Source organism: Myotis brandtii, unplaced genomic scaffold (genome assembly GCF_000412655.1).
Source record: "Myotis brandtii unplaced genomic scaffold, ASM41265v1 scaffold7, whole genome shotgun sequence".
Taxonomy (NCBI): Eukaryota; Metazoa; Chordata; class Mammalia; order Chiroptera; family Vespertilionidae; genus Myotis; species Myotis brandtii.
Genome location: NW_005370740.1, coordinates 2500008 through 2521281, shown reverse-complemented (window position 1 = coordinate 2521281; position 21274 = coordinate 2500008).

The following is a 21274-nucleotide window of genomic DNA, read 5'->3' as shown; positions in this document are numbered from 1 at the left end:
GGCACTTATTAGGGACAGGGAATATCCCAGTGAAGGGACAGTACAAGTGCACAGACAGAATGTTACAACTCTCTGGAGAAAACAAAGGACTATGAATAGCTTTGAGATCTGGAGTCCTGACAAAATCCTGGCAAAGCTGTAGAATCCTAGCAAACCTACTTCAGATTCAATCAGAGAGGGGCCATCTGTGAGGAGAGGTAGAGGCCTGAGGAGTAAGTGGGAGGCAACTCATTGTCCACTCACTTATTTATTTCATTTTTTGTAATTTTCAGTAAAGTGTTGTCTGATTTTATTATTGATATTCCTGAAAATCAGGTAGATATCTCTCTGGGATGCTGTCAAAATAGAATAAAAACGACAAAAATGATCTCAGGGTTAGAATTTGTACTTTATTATACTAGAGTCACACCTTATGTTCCTGAAAATTTAAGAAGAAATTCTTTATCTTGCTTTAGAGACCACATTGTTTGGACCATGGGCCCTGAGGCAAAGCATTGACAGCTGCCTCAGAAGAGAGATGAAACCTGTTCTCACTGATGAGATAGAACATGTCCAATAGGGTCAGAGCTTTGACAGTTTTCCAATGTCAGGTGGTTTGGGGTGACTTCTGCACAGAACACAATGTCTGCCATGTGTTGGGTGCAGGTATTCAAGTATTTTACCAGTACATCCTAAAGAGTGAGGGAGACATGGTGGAATGCATTTCTTTTTATATTAAAGACATAAAACCTTATGTGTGGGTCTTCTGTAATATCAACCTGAGTCATGCTAAGCATTTGGTAAATGTTCCCTGAGTGATGAATGTAGCAATGGTGACAGTCAGTCAGGAAATGAGGTGCAGACAAAAGGTTACTCTTGGTGTGAATACGAATGGTTTTCATGTTGCAGGACCAGCGTCATGGAGCTCCACACTCCTTCACTGTCCTTTCTCGTGTCCCCCAGTTGTTCCTTTCACTCCCTGCAGGTTCCCAAGAGACCCAGGGAATGGGATTCAGAACCCCAGCAAGTGGTTTGTTTCCATCTTGTTCTAGTGATTTTTCTCAGCCCAGTCTGGACACCATCTTGAGGGTGACAGGGTAACACAATTTTCAGTCCCCTGCCATCCTTGTTCTCTCAGTAGAGATTGCCCACAAGGCACCAATTAGGGGAAACAAGAGGTCAGAGGAAAGCAGGAGTTTGCTACTGTATGGCATGTGTATGTGTTTTGACATTTAGTTTGAACTTCAACCTGGCCAGTGCTCCTTTGGGAGCTTTTAAAAAGAAATAAACTTGGTCTCATTACCATCAGATAAAATGATGGGGGAAATGGGCTGGAAATATCCAGAATCTTCTCTGAGCCCTATTTTTATGCTTACAAAGAGTAGGGCAAATTCTTTACTGTGATGCCATTCAGCTATTATGTTTAACAATCTAATTAGAAAGGCTGGGTAGCCTATTCCCATTGTAAAGTCTAAGACAGGGCACACAGCAAATCCAATTAGACAGCTGTCCTTCACGGATCCAAGCTGCCTCCGGCTAGGTTCCTAATGAAGGAGCTGCCAGCCCAGACCCTCTCAGAAGCCCCAGGAGATGAATTTCCAGACAATAGGGGCAGTGCATTCGGGGCCCTCATCCTGGAGCAGGCAGTGTGATTACCTGCTTGCTGGCACAGCAGGAAACCTCACCAGGCTCTTGTCTAGCTGAGCTGTGTTGGTCCTGCACCTTCAGTTCCTACTCCATTCTGAGTGGTGGGCAATCTCCTTCTGGATGGAATGTCGGCTGCTCAGGCAGGTCAGCCTTATGCTAACAGGTGACAATAAATCAGGTCCTCTGCTCTCAGTTTTCTGAATGTTACTCTCTGCAACTCAGGGACTTATTTAACATGAAACAGACAAAAAACTGTACATGGAGCCACGTGCTTGCCATGCCTTTGTGTCTCACCACGTATGGCTTAAATTAAGGCTCCCTGTGCTGACAGACTGTACTCTGCATGTTAGTCATCTGGTTATTGTTTGGCATGTCCCATAAGCAGTTGTGATTATTCACAAGTCTATTATTTAAAAGGAATACTAGTAAGGGAACTATTAAGTGGGCTGAGGGACTGTGCAGCCACTTGAAATAGAAAGACATGGAAAGATGCATGTAAGGAGAACTTTCTGAGCCCCCCTCTCCCAATTCACCTTATATCAGCAGTTACCACTGAAACTCAGTGTGTGAAAAATGCTCTTCTCATCACTGGCATCCAAAAGGAGAAATTTTATATGAAAAATTAGAGCATTGTTGTCTGGGTTGACAGAACTGAAATTGTGTCAAGGCTTCCTTTTTTTCTTTATTATTAAATTTATTGAGAATATCAAGCTAAGCCAAATAAGTCAGACAGAAAAAGTTAAGAGCCATATGATTTCACTCATATGTGGCATATAAAACTGAAAGCAACAAATAAACCAACAAGAGAAACAAACAAACAAAAACTCAAAGGTTTCTATTTTTAAAGCTCTGTTATTGTCAGGTAATAATTCCTTGAAAAAAATCCACCTTCTGTGGAAATTGGGCCTTATCATAACAGAAAATGCAAAGGATCTTTAAATTCTGGGAGAAGGAAAGGAACACATCCTGTCTATCAACAAGATAGGTACTAGTAGAAACTGCCTTTATTTTCTTCAGTATCTCAGGGACCCAGATATTTCTATGTCACCTTATTTATTCCAAAACCTATCCCACAAGAACCCTGGAACCAACGTGTTTTATATGTGAGGAAATGATTGGTTAAATCATTATTCAAGCTTACCCAAAATAGTTTGCCATCCTGTAGTCATGGCAGAAGAGGAATCATTGAATAATAATCATTTGCTTGCATATAATTCATCAACTTTATGAAGCTTTTAACCAGGAGGAATTTGATGTTGAAACTATCCTGGAAAACAAGTGTTATGAAATTTAGATTTGTGGTTAACATTTTGGGAGAATGGCAATTTGCTTTTGAAAAGATGTTCTATGTTAGGCTGTTCCTGGAAGACCCAGTAAACTGGATGATTGCACATTACCTAATATGTATATAAGGTGAAGATCCTGGAATGTCAGGCTGTGGTTACACTGGCTAGAACCACGTACCCTTTCTGTGGTCTGTGGGGTCTGGATGTTCAGGGCTGAGTTGTAACATTCTTACAGAAAAAACAATATTCTTATAGAAAAATAGGTGTATGAGAGCGAAAGCCACTGCAGAAACAGAGGACCAGCATTGTCAGCAAATTAATGATACCCTAACAGCAAAGCAGGTGGCAGCATGTCTACTTGGCTCAATATCCTATGGAACCAGAGACTGTGGCTTCCAGGAACTTATAATGCAACTGGGGAGCTAGACACTTCAACATGACCATATAAACGTTACATTCATCAGAATGGAGAGTATGGGGTGTACTGTGGGGTATGGCAACAGGCAATGTTTTTTTCAAGGTTTTAGAATAATTTTCTAAATAAATAAAGCTATCAGCAACATCTTCATTACATTGAGGATGGCGGGACATTTAAGGCATAGTTTTAACCTAGATGAATGAATATAGACCTAAGAGGAGTGTGACATGTTGGAATGATGATTCTAAGAGTAGAAATGAATGGAAACAAAAATGAAGACCTAAACTTAGATCCTAAAACACAGATACCGACTGGGGAAAATATTTTATAGACTCCTACTTGGATAAGACTGTAGGGTAAGTGAGTCATCAGTTAGGAAGAGGCAGGCTAATGCTTATGGGGCAGCTGTCATGTTCCAGCAACCGTGGCTGTGCTCAGGGCTCCATGTAGGTTTCGCGCTGTCCTCACAGCAAGACTGGTACCTTCACTAAGCATCTTGCAAGGTGAGTGTTTCATGCGTATCTCCAACTAAATCCTCATCACTGCCATGCAGGATGGATGCTGTCTTTACTTTACAAACAAGATAGATGAGGCTCAGAGAGGTGAAGTTACTTGGCCAAGGGTCACAGGTATCAGAAAGGACAGGAAAAGGAGTTTGCCATAAAGTATCTGCCTTTATATTTACTTATTTTTAACCATGCCATCTTTTTCCAGGGTGTAATGTAACCTCACTAATAGGAGTGTGATTCTGATTCTCTCCTGCGTCCAGGAGCCTCATGTTAGACAGAAAGAAATATGTTTGGCAATACAAGTATATACTGTGACAGCCAGTCCTTGTGAGATACATGAATCCAGGTTGTCTATGGATCTCCTTTCAAAGCTCAGTGTGTGAGGTGATTAAGGGAAATGAATGCAACATGATTATAGTAATCAGTCATTAGCAAACATTGTAGTTCATTGTTTTTAATTATGTATAACAATATATTGTCAAAATTAAGTTACAAAATTTTTATTAAAATATTTCTTACATACCGTTATATTGGCTGGACCACAAAAATATTCATTGTGGGCCGCAAGCAGCCCGCGGACAGCGAGTTTGACATGCTTGTCGAACTTATAGGCAGAGAACCAACAGCCTCTTCTTTTGTTCCCTTTTCTGTCTGCTTCCAAACTAATGTTAAGCCAAATTAGATATATAAATATTACTTTCTTAAATAGCTGATTACTTTTAATTAATCTTCAGACTCACCTCCACTCCAATTGGCCTATCCTATATAACTAGAGGCCCGGTGCACAAAAATTTGTGCACTCAGGGGGTCCCTCAGTCCGGCCTGTGCCCTCTCGCAGTCTGGGACCCCTTGGGGGATGTCCACCTGCTGGCTTAGGCCCGCTCCCCAGGGGATTGGGCCTAAGCTGGAAGTCAGACATCCCTCTGGCAGCCAGGGAGCCCTCGGGGTATGTCCACTTGCCAGCGGGGAGCAGGCCTAAGCTGCAGTCAGACATCCTTAGCACTGATGAGGAGGCGGGAGAGGCTCCCACCACCACTGCTGTACTGGCAGCCAACAGCCTGGCTTGTGGCTGAGCAGAGCTCCCCCTGTGGGAGCTCACTGACAACCAGGGGGCAGCTCCTGCATTGAGCATCTGCCCCCTGGTGGTCAGTGTGTGTCATAGTGACCAGTCATTCCCAGTGGTTCTGCTGTTAGGGTCAATTTGCATATTACCCTTTTATTATATAGGATAGAGGCCTGGTGCATGGGTGGGGGCTAGCTGGTTTGCCCTGAAGGGTGTCCCGGATCAGGGTGGGGGTCCCGCTGGGGTGCCTGGACAGCCTGGGTGAGGGGCTGATGGCTGTTTTCAGGTCAGCCAACACCCCCAGCAGGGACCCTCACCCCATGAGAGTGTGGCCAGCCTGGGTGAGGGGCTGATGGCTGTTTTCAGGTCAGCCAACACCCCCATCAGGGACCCTCACCCCATGAGAGTGTGGCCAGCCTGGGTGAGGGGCTGATGGCTGTTTTCAGGTCAGCCAACACCCCCATCAGGGACCCTCACCCCATGAGAGTGTGGCCAGCCTGGGTGAGGGGCTGATGGCTGTTTGCAGGCTGGCCACAGCCCCCAGCCACCCAAGCTCACAGTGGAGGCTGGCTGGAAGCAGGTATCTGGGATTTATTTATCTTCTATAATTGAAACTTTGTTGCCTTGAGCAGAGGCATCAGCCGGCCAGGGCAGGCGGGAAGTTTGGCTTCCTCCATCGCCAGGGCAACCAAGTCTCCTCCTTGCTCCAGCTCCTGGGCTGCCGGCCACCATCTTGGTTGGGTTAATTTGCATGTAGTTGCTCTGATTGGCTGGTGGGCATGGCTTGGGGGGTAGCGGAGGTGCGGGCAATTTGCATGTTTGTCTTTTATTAGATCAGCTAAAGAGCTAATATGCTAATTAGACCGAGCAGCCAAACGACTTTCCGGATGTCCTTCCAGATGACCTCCCAGACAAAATCTGGCTGCAAGGACCAGCCGAGGCTGCGAGGGGCTGCAAGGGCCAGCCCAGGCAGCCAGGGCTGCAAGGGCCGAGCCCCTTGCATGAATTTAGTGCATTGGGCCTCTAGTGTTGATAATAATGTAGCATTTAAAACAGGCTAATTTGTCCATGGGGACATAGCTATAAAATTTGCAACTTATAATGAGGGTATATATACACATCCATATCTATATGCTTCCCCTTTTGTAAAATGCTACTTCTAGCCCCCACTTCAAACCTGTCCACTCACATCACAGGACGACAGAGTGAAGAACATCTCAAAGGCTCCCGTCATGTATCCGTAATCTGTGCCTGGGGGCAACTGCACACAGTGTTTAGATGTTGACTCTTGTAATACAAATTGTTTACACAAAAACCATTACAAAAATCACTTATGTAGGAAATTTAAAAAACTCTTTAGCTTGGAAAGCATTAACAAAATAAAAATGAAATACTAATTCTCAAAGTCCAGATAGGAGTAGTCCATTTTAGATATTCTTATAGGAATGATTTCAGAATATGCAGGTGGGTGTAACCAAACAAAACATGAGTTATCTGGTCCCTATATAATGGTTGCCTTGTAACTACATAATTTCCACAGTGTCATTTGGAAAATAATTACAAATATGTGATTAATACAATTGAGAAAAATCCTGTTATGAAGACTTTTGCAGTCTTTGTGGACTATAAAGAAAGCCACATGCTCTCAAAGCTGACCACCCATGTCTCTCACTGTGGGAACTTGGCCACCTGCCCCATAAGGACCTTGAATATGTCTCTTGCTAGTACCACATTGTCTGGAGACCCACTCCTGTTAACATGAAATTATGTTGAAGCACTGAAAGGAGAAGGGCATTTAAAATAATGTCCAAATAAAAACAGTGAGGAGCTCGGTTTTATTTCAGGTAAGCACATTACCTCAGGCATGGCAACTGGGAGTTTGGGCCCAGCATGAAGGATTAAAAATTCATTTTGATTTCAAGATGGGTGCAGAGTCACTGGGAGCTGCTGCATCCACTTGCTCCCAGATTCAAACCAGATTTACAGCTAGATTACAGAGCAATCAACTTGAAAAACAAATTGAAGTACAGCTAATCTTAAATATAATCAAGGAACACAGAAGAAACCATGTAGAGACAGGTAAGAGGGGCAGAGAATGGAAAAGGAGAGCCCTCTTATGCATGGGCAGCTGAGAAGCTGGAGGGATATCACAGCAGCAAAACTCCCTCCACCTAGTAGTGTGGAGTCACAACCCCACTCACATGCAGGTCTAGTAGATGCAGACACAGTGACTGACAGTGACATGTACTTGAAACCCACCCCAGTGGACCCAGAATCAAGACAAACAGAGGTGGACTTCAGATCACTCCAGAGATTGTCCCAATTAGCCACACAATTTCCACACCCAAAGGGGGATCCTGGTAGGCACCAGACCCTGTTGGGAACAACCCTGCCTAGGAGGGCAACCCTTGAACAACATTTCTTACACAGATATCAAGGTTTATCTCCATAGTCATGCAGCTTGAAGTGTTAACTCTAGCAACAAAAGGGCCAACAACAATCAAGTCTCAACTAGAACAGAGGGTGCACATAACCCATAAGAGACAATCCTAGATCATGGAGCTCAAGTGATCTGGAAGACTGTGCCACTAAGCCCAACAAGGCACCTCAAGATGGCACTTGAAAAGCAGCAGGAATGAGTGGTCAGGGTTGAGCCTCTCAATTACCCAGCCAGAGGGTTGATCTCATCCACACACAGGCCAAGAACAATCAATACCCAATTACAAAAGGAAGGCCCACATAACCTACACAAGGGACATTTCCAGAGCACCCAGTTTAGTAGATCAAGGAAACTGCACCACTGAGCTCCAGAGAATACCTACTATATAAGGCTACCCCATGAAGACTGGGAGTCATAGCAGATCTATCTAATACATAAAAACAAACACAAAGATCCATAGTCCAAAATGGGGATGCAAAGAAACCAGCCCCAACTGAAAGAAGGGGAGTACTTTTCAGAAAAAGAGCTAAATGAAATGCAGGCAAACAAATTATCAGATATAGATTTCAGAGTAATGGTTATAAAGATGTTCAGGGAACTTAGGTAAAACTACAACAGCATGAAAAATGACATAGAAAACATGAAAAATAACCAGTCAAAAATGAAGAATGGCATCAAGAACACAGTGGAAGGAATAAAAAGTAGGTTAGATGAAGCAGGGGATTGAATAAGTGATTTGGACAACAAAGTACAAAAAACCCACCATGCAGAGGATAAAAAGAAAAAAAAATAAAAGCATGAGGATAACTTAAGGGGAAATTCAGACAACATGAAACATAACAACATATGTGTCATAAGGATAACATAAGGAGAAGAAAGTGATCAAGTGATAGAAAATGTGTTTGAAGAAATAGTGAGAGAAAAATTCCCTAATCTGGTGAAAGAAAAAGTCACACAAGTTCAGGAAGCACAGAAAGGCCCAATCAAGATGAACTCAGAGACCCACACCATGCCACATAATAATTAGAATGGCAAAGGTTAAAGGCAAAGAGAGTATCTTAGGGCATCAAGAGAGATACAGTTAGTTACCTACCAGGGAGTTTTCATAAAGCTGTCAGCTGGTTTCTCAACAAAAATGCTTCAGACAAGATCCCAACATGGTGGCCAGCAGGACAGCAGAGAGGGAGAGTGTGTGAATGAGTAAAGGATTGAGAGGGGTGATTGTGGACATGTGTCATGGGTGTTGGGTGAGTGAGGGACAATTAGATCTCACAGGAGTCTCAGGGACTGGCAAAATGGGCTTTCCTGGACACAGAGCCCCTGCTACCATGGTGGGCACTCCAAGGCCAATGGCTTGGTCCAAGAGAACACGCCATCTTGAAGGGGGAAGCAGCAGAGGCCAGGAGCGCACCCACACCAACACCCAGACTGCCCCTTGATACCGCCCGGAAACCACATAGTGAGCCACTTGCCTGTCAGCCCGGCAGTGAGTGGTGCACTACCTTGCTGCTGGCTCCCTGTAGTGACCACAGGCCAGAGAGACCTCCCGCATTGCACCTCCTCACCCACACTCCCAGACCCAGCACTACAGGGTGCCTGTTGGGAAAATGGACAGATACATGCACAAAAATGAAATTAAACCACCAAATTACACTAAAAATTAAACTCAAAATGGATAAAAGACTTAAACATAAGATGGGAAGCCATAAAAATCTTAGAAGAATCCATAAGCAGCATAATATCAGACATATCTCCTAGAAATATTTTTACTGATACATCTCCTAGGACAATGGAAATTAAGGAGAAAATAAACAAATGGAATTACATCAAAATAAAAAGCTTCTGCACAGCAAAAGAAACCCTCAACAAAACAACAAGAGAGCCCACTGCAGGGGAGAACATACTTGTCAATGTTACATCCTTAAGGGGTTAATCTCCAAAATATATAGGGAACTCATAGAATTTAACAAAAGGAAGATTAACAATCCAATAAAAAAAAAATGGGCAAAGGACCGAAATAGACCCTTTTTGAAAATGCTCATACAGAAAGCCACCAGACATATAAAAAAATGCTCAAAGTCACTAATCACCTGAGAGGCAAATCAAAACAAGAGTGAGTTACCATCTCACACCTGTCAGAATGGCTATTATCAACAAATTAACAAAGGACAAGTGCTGGTGAGGATGTGGAGAAAGAGGAACTCTTGTGCACTGCTGGTGAGGATGTAGACTGGTGCAGCCACTATGGAAAACAGTATGGAGTTTCCTCAAAAAAAATTAAAATAGAACCCCCATTTGACCCAGTAATTCCACTTCTAGGAATATATCCCAAGAAATAGAAACATCAACTGGAAAGAATATATGCATCCCTATGTTCATAGCAGCATGATTTACAATAGCTAAGATTTAGAAACAGCCTAAATGCCCATCAGCAGATGAGTGGGTTACAAAATTCTGGTACATATACTCAATGGAATACTATGCTGATGTAAAAAAGAAAGGACTCTTACCATTTGCAACAGCATGGATGGACCTGGAGAGCATTATGCTAAGTGAAAGAAACCTGTGTGATAAAGGTAAGTATCACATGATCTCACTCATTTGTGGAATATAATGAACAACATAAACTGATGAAGAAAAATAGATCCAGAGACATAGAAGCATTGAACAGACTGTCAAACTTCAGAGGGATGTCTGGGGAGGGTGTGAGGGGAGTGTAAAGATCAACCGAAGGACTTGTATGTATGTATATAAGCATAACCAATGGACACATTCAGTAGGGTGATGAGAGCCTCTGCTGGGGGGCCGGAGTGGGCAGGGAGAGGTCAATGGTGGAAAAAGAAGACATATGTAATACCTTCAACAATAAAGAATTAAAAGAATATTTTAAAGAAGAAAAAGAAAGCAGAAATACTTCAAGCCAGTCCTGGCTGGTTTTCTCAGTAGTCTGATTATTGGCCTGTAGACTGAATTGTCACTGGTTCAATTCCTGGTCAAATACATGTACCTCAGTTGCTGGGTACTCAGCCCTGATAGGGACACATGCAGGAGGCAACCAGTCAATATGTTCTCTCATGTCCATGTTTCTCTCCCCGACTTCCCCACCACCTTCTCCCTCTCTTCTACTTTCTCTGGAAATCAATGGAAAAAATATCCTCAGGTGAGGATAAAAAAAGAAAGAAAGAAAAAAGAAAGAAAAAGAAGGAAAGAAGGAAAGAAGGAAAGAAGGAAAGAAGGAAAGAAGGAAAGAAGGAAAGAAGGAAAGAAGGAAAGAAGGAAAGAAGGAAAGAAGGAAAGAAGGAAAGAAGGAAAGAAGGAAAGAAGGAAAGAAGGAAAGAAGGAAAGAAGGAAAGAAAGAAAGGTTTCAGGCCAGAAGGTATTGGCATGAAGTATTCCAATTAATGAAAAACAAGGATGGCATCCAAGGCTACACCATCCATCAATCCTATCATTTAGAATTCAAGGTGAAATAAAGAGCTTCCAAGAAAAAAATGGCTAAAGGAGTTTATTATCACCAAACTAGCATTGCAAGAAATGTCAAAGGGGCCCTAACTGGTTTGACTCACTGGATAGAGCGTCAGCCTGGGGACTGAAGGGTCCCAGGTTCGATTCTGGTCAAGGGCATGTACCTTGGTTGCAGGCACATCCCCAGTAGGGGGTGTGCAGGAGGCAGCTGATCAATGTTTCTCTCTCATCGATGTTTCTAACTCTCTATCCCTCTCCCTTCCTCTCTGTAAAAAATCAATAAAATATATTTAAAAAAAAGAAATGTCAAAGGGTCTGATTTAAGAAGAATAAATATATAGAAAGTAAAACATAGGTATAAAGAAAAAATAGCAATAAATAATTACCTATCAATAATAACCATAAATGTAAAAGAATTAAATGCTCCAATGAAAATGGATAAGGAAACATAACATATATATATATATCCTGTCTACAAGAGACCCACCTCAGAAGCAAAGATTTACACAGGCTGAAATTGAAGGGATGGAAAAATATTACATGAAAACACACTAAAAACTGGCATAGTAATACTTATATCTGATAATATAGACTTCAAAACAGAGGCCATAAAAGAGGCAAAGAAGGTCACTACACTATACTAAATGGAAGAATCCAATCAGAGAATATAAACTTTATAAACATATATGTACTCATTACAGGAGCACCTAAATATATTTAAAAGAAAGTCTTGGTGGACTTCAAGGGAAAGATTGACAACAATATAGTCATAGTAGGGTACTTTAAACCCAAACTGTTATCATTGCATAGATCTTCCACACAAAAATCAACAAGGAAACATTGACCACAAATGACACAATAGATCAGATGGATTTAATTAATTATTTACAAAACATTTCATTCTAAATAAGTAGAATATATATATATTTTTTTCTCAAGTGCATGTGGAACATTCTCAAAGATGGAGCACATGTTAGGACACAGATAAGTTTTAACAAATTCAAGAAAGTTAAAATCATGTCAAACATCTTCTCCAATCACAATAGCATGAAACTAGAAATAAACTACATAAAAAACCCTCAAAATCATTCAAACAAATGGAGTCTAAATAGCATGTTATTAAATAATGAGTTGGTGGATTACCAATTATATCAAGGAAGAAATCAAAACCTACCTGGAGACAAATGAACACACAACAATCCAAAATCGATGGGACACAGAGAAAGTAGTCCTGAGAGCAAAGTTCATAGTATTACACACCTACCTCATGAAGCAAGAAAAATCTCAAATCAACAATCTAATCCTACAACTAAAAGAACTGAAAAAGTATGACAAACAAAGCATAGAGTAATTAGGAGGAATGAAATAATAAAGATCAAAGGGGAAATAAGTGATATAAAAACTAAAAAATATATATATACTAAAGACCAATGAAACCAAGAGCAAGCTGGTTCTTTGAAAAGATAAACAAGATTGATGAACATTTAACCAGACTCATCAAGAAAGAGAGAGAACCCAAATAAATAAATAATATCAGAAATGAAAGAGAAGTAAAAACTGACTCCACAGAAATACAAAGTATTATAAGAAAATACTATGAATAACTTGATTGAAATGGACAAATTTCTAGAAACCCACAACCTTCCAAAATTGAATCAGGAAAAATTTTAAAAAAACTGAATAAACTGATAATACCTAATGAAATTCAAGCAGTAATAAAAAGAAAATTCCCAGCAAACAAAAGTGCTGGACTGGATAGCTTCATAGGCAAATTTTACCAAATTTTTAAAGAACTAACACCTATCTTTCTAAAAGTATTCCAAAAAAATTCAAGAGGTGGGAAGACTTCCAAGCTATTTTTACTAGGCCAGCATTATCCTAATTCTGTGGTCGGCAAACTGCGGCTCGCGAGCCACATGCGGCTCTTTGGCCCCTTGAGTGTGGCTCTTCCTAAGCCTTAGAAGTACCCTAATTAAGTTAATAACAATGTACCTACCTATATAGTTTAAGTTTAAAAAATTTGGCTCTCAAAAGAAATTTCAATCGTTGTACTGTTGATATTTGGCTCTGTTGACTAATGAGTTTGCCAACCACTGTCCTAATTCCAAAACCAGAGAAAGACACAACAAAGAAAATTGTAGCCCAATATCCCTCACGAACATAGATGCTAAAATCCTTAGCAAATCAGATCCAGCAATACATTAAAAAGAGCATGCACCATGATCAATTGGGATTTATTCTGGACATGAAAGTTTGGTACAGTACACACAAATCAAAAAATATGATACACCACATAAATGAAATGAAGGAAAATATCATATAACTTTATCCACAGATGCATAAGAAGCATTTGATAAAATCCAGCACCCCTTTATGATAAAAATTCTCAGCAAAGTGGAAATAGAAGGATCATATCTAAACATAATAAAGATCATATATTTAAAAAATCTGCAGCCAACATCATACTCAAGGGACAAAAACTAAGGGTGTTTCTTTTAAGATCAAGAACAAGACTGGGATCTCAGCTTTCATCATTCTTATTCAACACTAGTGGCCCGGTGCAGGACACTTGTGCATGGTGGGGTGTACCTCAGCCTGGCCTGCACCCTCTCCAAACTGGAACCTCTCGGGGGATGTCTGACTGTGGGATTGGGCCTACACCGGCAGTTGGACATCCCTCTCACAATCCGGGACTGCTGGCTCCTAACCACTCTGCCTGCCTGCCTGCTCGCCTCCAACTGCTGCCCCCAATTGCCTTCTCACCCACAACTGCCCCCCCTCGCCGGCCTGCTTGCCCACAACTGCCCCCCCCCTCGCCGGCCTGCTTGCCCCCAACTGCCCTCCCATGCCAGCCTCATGGCCTACAACTGCCCTCCCTGGCCGGTCTCCCGGAAGGTCTCCCAGTCTAATTAGCATATTACCCTTTTATTAGTATAGATCAGTGATGGTGAACCTATGACACGTGTGTCAGAGGTGACACGCGAACTCATTTTTTGGTTGATTTTTCTTTGTTAAATGGCATTTAAATATATAAAATAAATATCAAAAATATAAGTCTTTGTTTTACTATGGTTGCAAATATAAAAAAATTTCTATATGTGACACGGCACCAGAATTAAGTTAGGGTTTTTCAAAATGCTGACATGCCAAGCTCAAAAGGTTCACCATCACTGGTATAGATAGTACTGGAGGAAGTAGCCTCAACAGTTATACAACAAGAAGAAATAAAAGGCACCTAAAGTGAAAATGGGGAAATAAAGCCATCATTATTCACAGATGACATGATATTGTGCATAGAAAATCCTAAAGACTCACCAAAAAATCTATTAGATCTAATAAATAAATTTGGAAAAGTAGCAGGATACAAAATCAATGTTCAGAAATCGGTGGCATTTTTATACACTAATAATGAACCATCAGAAAGAGAAACCAAGAAAATAATCCCATTTATATTGCAAAAAGAAAATAAGGTACCTAGGAATAAATTTAACTAAGGAATTAAAAAACCTGTATTCAGAAAATTATAGGACGTTAAAGAAAGGAACCGAGGAAGATACAAATAAGTGGAAGCATATATACCATGTTCATGGATTAGAAGAATCAACATCATTAAAATGTCCATACTACCCAAAGTGATCTATAGATTCAACACAATTCCCACTAAAATGCCAATGGCATATTTCACTGATCTAGAACAAATATTTGAAAAATTTATATGGAACCAAAAAAGACTCCAAATAGCCTCAACAATCTTCAGAAAGAGAAATAAAGTTGAAGATATCACAATAACCAATATCAAGCTCTACTACAAAGCTATTGTAATCAAAACAGTGTGGAACTGGCATAAGAACAGGCATATAGATCAATGAAACAGAATAGAGAGCCCAGAAATAAACCCTCATCTCTATTGTCAAATAATATTTGACAAAGGAGGCAAGAACATACAATGGAGAAAAGACAATCTTTCAATAAATGGTGTTGGGAAAATTGAACAGGTACATGTAAAAAATGAAACTAGACCACCAAATTACACCATATACAAGAATAAATTCAAAATGACTAAAATATTTAAATGTAAGTTGCTAATCCATAAAAATTCTAGAAGAAAACATAGACAGTAAAATCTCAGACATCTCTGATAGCAATTATTTTTTTCTGATATATCTCTTAAGGCAAGGGAAATACAAGAAAAAAATAAACAAATAGGGCAATTTCAACTAAAAAGCTTCTGCACAGCAAAGGAAACCATCAGCAAAATGAAAAGGGAACCTACTGTATGGGATAACATATTTGCCAATGACACATCTGATGAGGGGTAAATTTCCAAAAAAAATATAAAGAACTTATTCAGCTCAACAAAGGGAAGACAAACAATTTAATTAAAAAATGGGCAAAGGACCTGGATAGACCCTTTTCCCAAAAGTACATACAGATGGCCAATAGACATATGAAAAAATGCTCAATGTCACTAATTATCAGAGAGATGCATATTAAAACAAAATGAGGTATCACCTCACACCTGCCAGAATAGCTACCACCAACAAATCAACAAAGATCAAATGCTGGCAAGTATTAGGAGAAAGGGGAACTCTAGTACACTGCTGATAACAATTAAGTCTGGTGCAGCCACTGTAGAAAACAGTATGGTGTTTCCTCAGAAAATAAAAAATGCAACTACCTTTTGACCAAGAAATTCCACTTATAATAAGGGATATATCCAAATAAAGCCCAAACACTAATTTGAAATAATATATGCACCCCTATGTTCATTGCACCATTACTTACAACAGCCAAGATTTGGAAGCAGTCCAAGTGCTCATCAGTAGATGAGTGGATAAAAAAGTTGTTGTACATTTACAAAACGGAATTCTATGTATCCATAAGAAAAAAGGAACATTTACCCTTTGCAACAGCATGGATGGACCTGGAGATTGTTATGCTAAGTGAAATAAGCTAGACAGAGAAAGATAAATCTATATAATAAAGAGCCAGGGTGGTAAGGACCAAAGGCTCCACCAGACCAGAAGTCAGTGCTGGGTTGCCATGGCGACCCAGCACTGACTGGGGCCACTGTGGGCCCCCTGGTGCCCCAACCCAGCAATGACTGCCTAGGGGGCTGTGGATCAGGCCTGGAGAGAGGCCTGAAGAGAGAGAGGCATGGTCTGATCTGTAGCCTCTGTGGCAGCCATTGATCAGAACTTTCCTCTCTTTCTCTCCCAGCCTGGCCAACAGCCGCACCTCCATTTCTCTCTAGACCTTCACCGGGCTGCTGATCAGCCCTGCCTTTCTGATCAAGCCCCTTTGATAGGCCCAGAGATGCTGACTGGCATAGAAACTGACCAATCAGAACAAAATTGGCCCGCAGAGGAGGGCAGTTGGGGGCAAGATCAGGCTGGCACGGGAGGGCAGTTGGGAGCCCTCCTCAACAGCCTGATCTTGTCCCTAACTGCTCTCCCCTGCTGGCCTGATCGCCCCTAACTGCCTCTGCCTGCCTGATCACTCCTTACTGCCCTCCCCTGCAGGCCTGATCTTGCCTCCAACTGCTCTCCTCTGCTGGCAAGATCAGGCTGGCAAGGGAGGGCAGATAGGGGTGATCAGGCAGGCAGAGGCAGTTGGGGGTGAGATCTGGCCGGCAGGGGAGGGAAGTTAGGGGAGATCAGGCAGGCAGAGGCAGTTAGGGGCGATCAGGTAGTCAGGCAGGCAGAGAGGTTAGGGGCAATCAAGCAGGCAGGCAGAGGCAGTTAGGGGCGATCAGGCAGGCAGGCAGGCAGAGAGGTTAGGGGCAATCAGGCAGGCAGGCAGGTGAGTAGTTAGGAGCCAGTGGTCCCAGATTGTGAAAGGGGTGTCCAACTGTCGGTTTAGGCCTGATCCCACAGGGGGTCCCCGATTGGAGGGGGTGAAGGCTGGGGTGAGGGAACCCCCCCTCTGTGCACGAATTTAGTGCACTGGGCCTCTAGTATCATATAATCTCACTTATATGTGGAATCTAATGAACAAAATAAACTGATGAAAAAATAGGATCAGAGGCATGGATACATGGAACAGACAGGGGTCAGAGGGGTGGTGGATGGGGGGACAGGATGAAAGAAAGTGAGAAGATTAGGCAAAGAACATATATGCACAGCCAACAGACACAGACAACAGTGTGGTGATGGCCAGGGACAGAGTGGGAAGGGTCTGTGTAGAGGTGGGTAAAGGGGAAGAAATGGGGACATCTGTAATAATGTCAATAATAATATAAAAAAATAATCAATTTTTATCTATTTATTTTATTTATTGTTGATAGTACTACAGATATATCCCATTTTCCTCTTTCCCCTCCCTCCTCCAACTGCCCATCCCCCCCCACCTTGGGCTTCACTACCCTATTGCCTGTGTCCATGGGCTATGCATATAAGTATATAATTTATTTGGTTTATCTCTTCTCGTCCCCATATCGAGGTATGTCAGTCTATTTCATGCCTTCCTGCTTTGGGTCTTATTTTGTGGGTCAATTCATTTTGTTCATTAGATTCCACAAATATGTGAGATCATGTGATATTTATCCTTTTCAGTTAGGCTTATTTCACAAAGCATAATATTTTCCAGGTCCAACCATGCTCTCCCAAAGGGTAAGAGATCCTTCTTTTTTACAGCTGCATAGTATTATTCCATAGTGTAAATGTTCCACAGTTTTTTAAAAATCCATTCATCTACTGCTGGGCACTTGGGCTGCTTCCAAATCGTAGCTATTGCAAATAACACTGCTATGAACATAGGCGTGCATATATTCTTTCTGATTGGTGTTTTGGGATTTTCAGGATATATTCCCAGAAGTGGAATCACTGGGTCAAATGGAAGTTCCATTTTAAGTTTTTGAGGAAACTCCTTACTGTTTTCCATAGTGGCTGCACCAATCTACATTCCCACTAGCAGTGAACTAGTATTCCCTTTTTCCAAATCCTTGCCAGCACTTCTTCTTTGTTGATTTTTTTTATGACAGCCATTATGACAGGTGTGGCTTTAATTTGAAAATCTCTGATGATTAGTGACTTTGAGCGTTTTTTCATGTGTCTCTTGGCCATTTTTATTTCCTATTTGGAGAAATGTCTATTTAGGTCCTTTTCCAATTTTTTAATTGGATTGTTTGTCTTCCTTTTATTGAGTTGTATGAATACTTTATATATGTTGGATATTAACCCCTTATTGGATGTATCATTAGCAAATATGTTCTCCCATGCAGTGGGTTCCATTTTCAATTTTATGGTGCAGAAGCTTTTTATTTTGATGTAGTCTCATATGTTTATTTTCTCCTTGATTTCCTTTGCCTGGGAGATGTATCTGTAAACATATTGCTATGTGAGATGTCTGAGATTTTACTGCCTATGTTCTCTTCTAAGATTTTTATGGTTTTACGAGTTATATTGAAGTCTTTTATCCACCTTGAGTTTACTTTTATGTATGGTGTAAGTTGGTGGTCTAGTTTCATATTTTTGCATGTGTCTGTCTACTTTTCCCACTATCATTTGTTGAAGAGACTGTCTACTCCATTGTATGTTCTTGCCTCCTTTGTCAAATATTAATTGACTGCAATGGTGTGGATCAATTTTGGGGGTCTTTGTTCAGATCCATTGGTCTATATGCCTGTTCTAGTGCCAGTACCAGGCTGTTTTGGTTATAATGGCTTTGTTGTACAGTTTGATATCTGGTATTGTGATCCAACCTACTTCATTCCTCTTTCTCAAGATTGCTGCAGCTCTTTGGGGTCTATATATGGTTCCATATAAATTTCTGGAGTATTTGTTCTAGCTCTGTGAAGTATGCCTTTAGTATTTTAATAGGAATTGCATTGAATATGTAGATTGCTTTGGGTAGTATAGACATTTTAATGATGTAATTTTTCCAATCCATGAACATGGTATACACTTCCATTTGTTTGTATCTTCCTCTATTTCTTTTTTCAATGTCTTATAGATTTTCAAGTACCGGTCTTTTACCTCCTTGGTTAAATTTATTCCTAGGTATCTTTTTTTGTGTAGCAATAGTAAATTGGACTCCTTTTTTATTTTATTTTTTTCTTTATTGATTAAGGTATTACATATATGTCCTTATCCCCCCATTGTGCCCCCAAACCCCCACTTATGCCCTCACCCCCCTGGTGTCTGTGTCTAGGCTTATATGCATGCATAGAAGTACTTGGGTTGATCTCTCCCCGTTACACCCATGCTCCCCTACCTTCCCTCTGAGGTTTGACAGTCTGATCAATGCTTCTCTTTCTCTGGATCTGTGTTTTTTTTTTTCATCAATGTTGTTCTCTGTTCGATGCTTCTGTGTCTCTGGCTCTGTTTTTTTTCATCAGTAAATGTTGTTCATTATATTCCACAAATGAGTGAGATCATGTGATATTTATCTTTCTCTGACTGGCTTATCTTGCTTAGCATAATGTTCTCCAGTTCCATACATGCTGTTGCAAATGATAAGAACTCCTTGTTTTTTATCACAGCACAGTATTCCATTGTGTATATGTACCACAGATTTTTAATCCATTCATCTGCTGATGGGCACTTAGGCTGTTTCCAAATCTTTGCTATGGTAAATTGTGCTGCTATAAACATAGGGGTGCATATGTCCTTTTTGATTGGTGTTTCTAGTTTCTTGGGATATATTTCTAGAAGTAGGATCACTGGCTCAAATGGGAGTTCCATTTTTAGTTTTTTGAGAAATCTCCATACTGTTCTCAGTGGCTGCACCAGTCTGCATTCCCACCAGCAGTGCAAGAGTGTTCCTTTATTTCCACATCTTCGCCAGCACTTGTCATTTGTTGATTTGTTGATGATAGCCATTCTGACAGGTGTGAGATGGTACCTCATTATTGCTTTGATTTGCAACTCTCAGATGATTAGTGACTTTGATTATGTTTTCATTGTCTGCTGGTGGCCTTCCTTATGTCCTCTTTTGAAAAGTATCTATTCAGGTCCTTTGCCCATACTTTGATTGAGTTGTTTATCTTCCTTTTGTTAAGTAGTATGAGTTTCCTGTAAATGCTGGTGATTAAACCCTTATTGGTGATAACATTGGCAAATATGTTCTCCCATGCAGTGGGCTTTCTTGTTGTTTTGTTGATGGTTTCTTTTGCTGTGCAGAAGGTTTTTATTTTGATGTAGTCCCATTTATTTATTTTCTCATTAGTTTCCATTGCCCTAGGAGCTGTATCAGTGAAGATAGTGCTTTGATATATGTCTGAGATTTTGCTACCTGTGGATTCCTCTAATATTTTAATGGTTTCCTGTCTTATGTTTAAGTCCTTTATCCATTTTGAGCTTATTTTTGTGTATGGTGTAAGCTGGTGGTCTAGTTTCATTTTTTTTGCATGTATCTGGGATTGCTTTTTAATTTCTCTATCTGAGAGTTCATTTTTGGTGTATAAAAATGCCATCAATTTGTGCATATTGATTTTGTATCCTGCTGTCTTGCCAAATTCATTTATTAAGTTTAGTAGTTTCCTAGTGGAGCCTGTAGGGATTTTGTATGTAAATATCATGTCATCTGTGAATAATGAATTTTACTTCTTCCTTTCCAACTTGAATGCCTTTTATCTCTTCTTCTTCTCTGATTGTTGTGGCTAGGACTTCCAATATTATGGTAAATAAGAGTGATGAAAGTGGACATCCCTGTCTTGTTCCTGTTCTTAGGGGTAATGGTTTTAGTTTTTGCCCATTGAGTATGATGTTCACTGTAGGTTTGTTGTATATGGCCTTTATTGTGTTGAGGTTTATTCCCTCTATTCCAATTTTACTGAGAGTTTTTTTTTATCAAAACAGGGTGCTGGATTTTGTTAAATGCTTTTTCTGCATCTATAGACATAATCATGTGGTTTCTATCTTTCAATTTGTTTATTTCATGTTTCACATCTATTGATTTGCAAATATTGTACCAGCCTAACATCTCCAGAAAAAATTCCACTTGATCAGGGTGTATAATCATTTTAATATATTGCTGGATATGATTTGCTAAAATTTTCTTGAGGATTTTAGCATCTGTGTTCATCAGAGATATTGGCCTGTAATTTTCTTTCTTTATACTGGCTTTATCTAGTTTTGGAACTGGGATAATGCTGGCTTCATATAAAAAGATTCAAAGTGTTCTTTTCTTTTTTTCTGATTTGAATTCTGCCTTTAATGAGTTGCTTAATCTTTTTTAAATTTTTTTAAAATTTTTTTATTGATTAAGTTATTACATATGTATCCTTATCCCCACGTTACCCCCTATACCCCCCACTCATGCCCTCCCCCCCATTGTCTGTGTTCATTGGTTAGGCCTATATGCTTGCATATAAGTCCTTTGGTTGATCTCTTCCACTTACTCCCACCCTCCCCCCCACCTTCCCTCTGAGGTTTGACAGTCTGATCGATGCTTCTCTGTCTCTGGATCTGTTTTTGTTCATCAGTTTATGTTGTTCATTATATTCCACAAGTGAGTGAGATCATG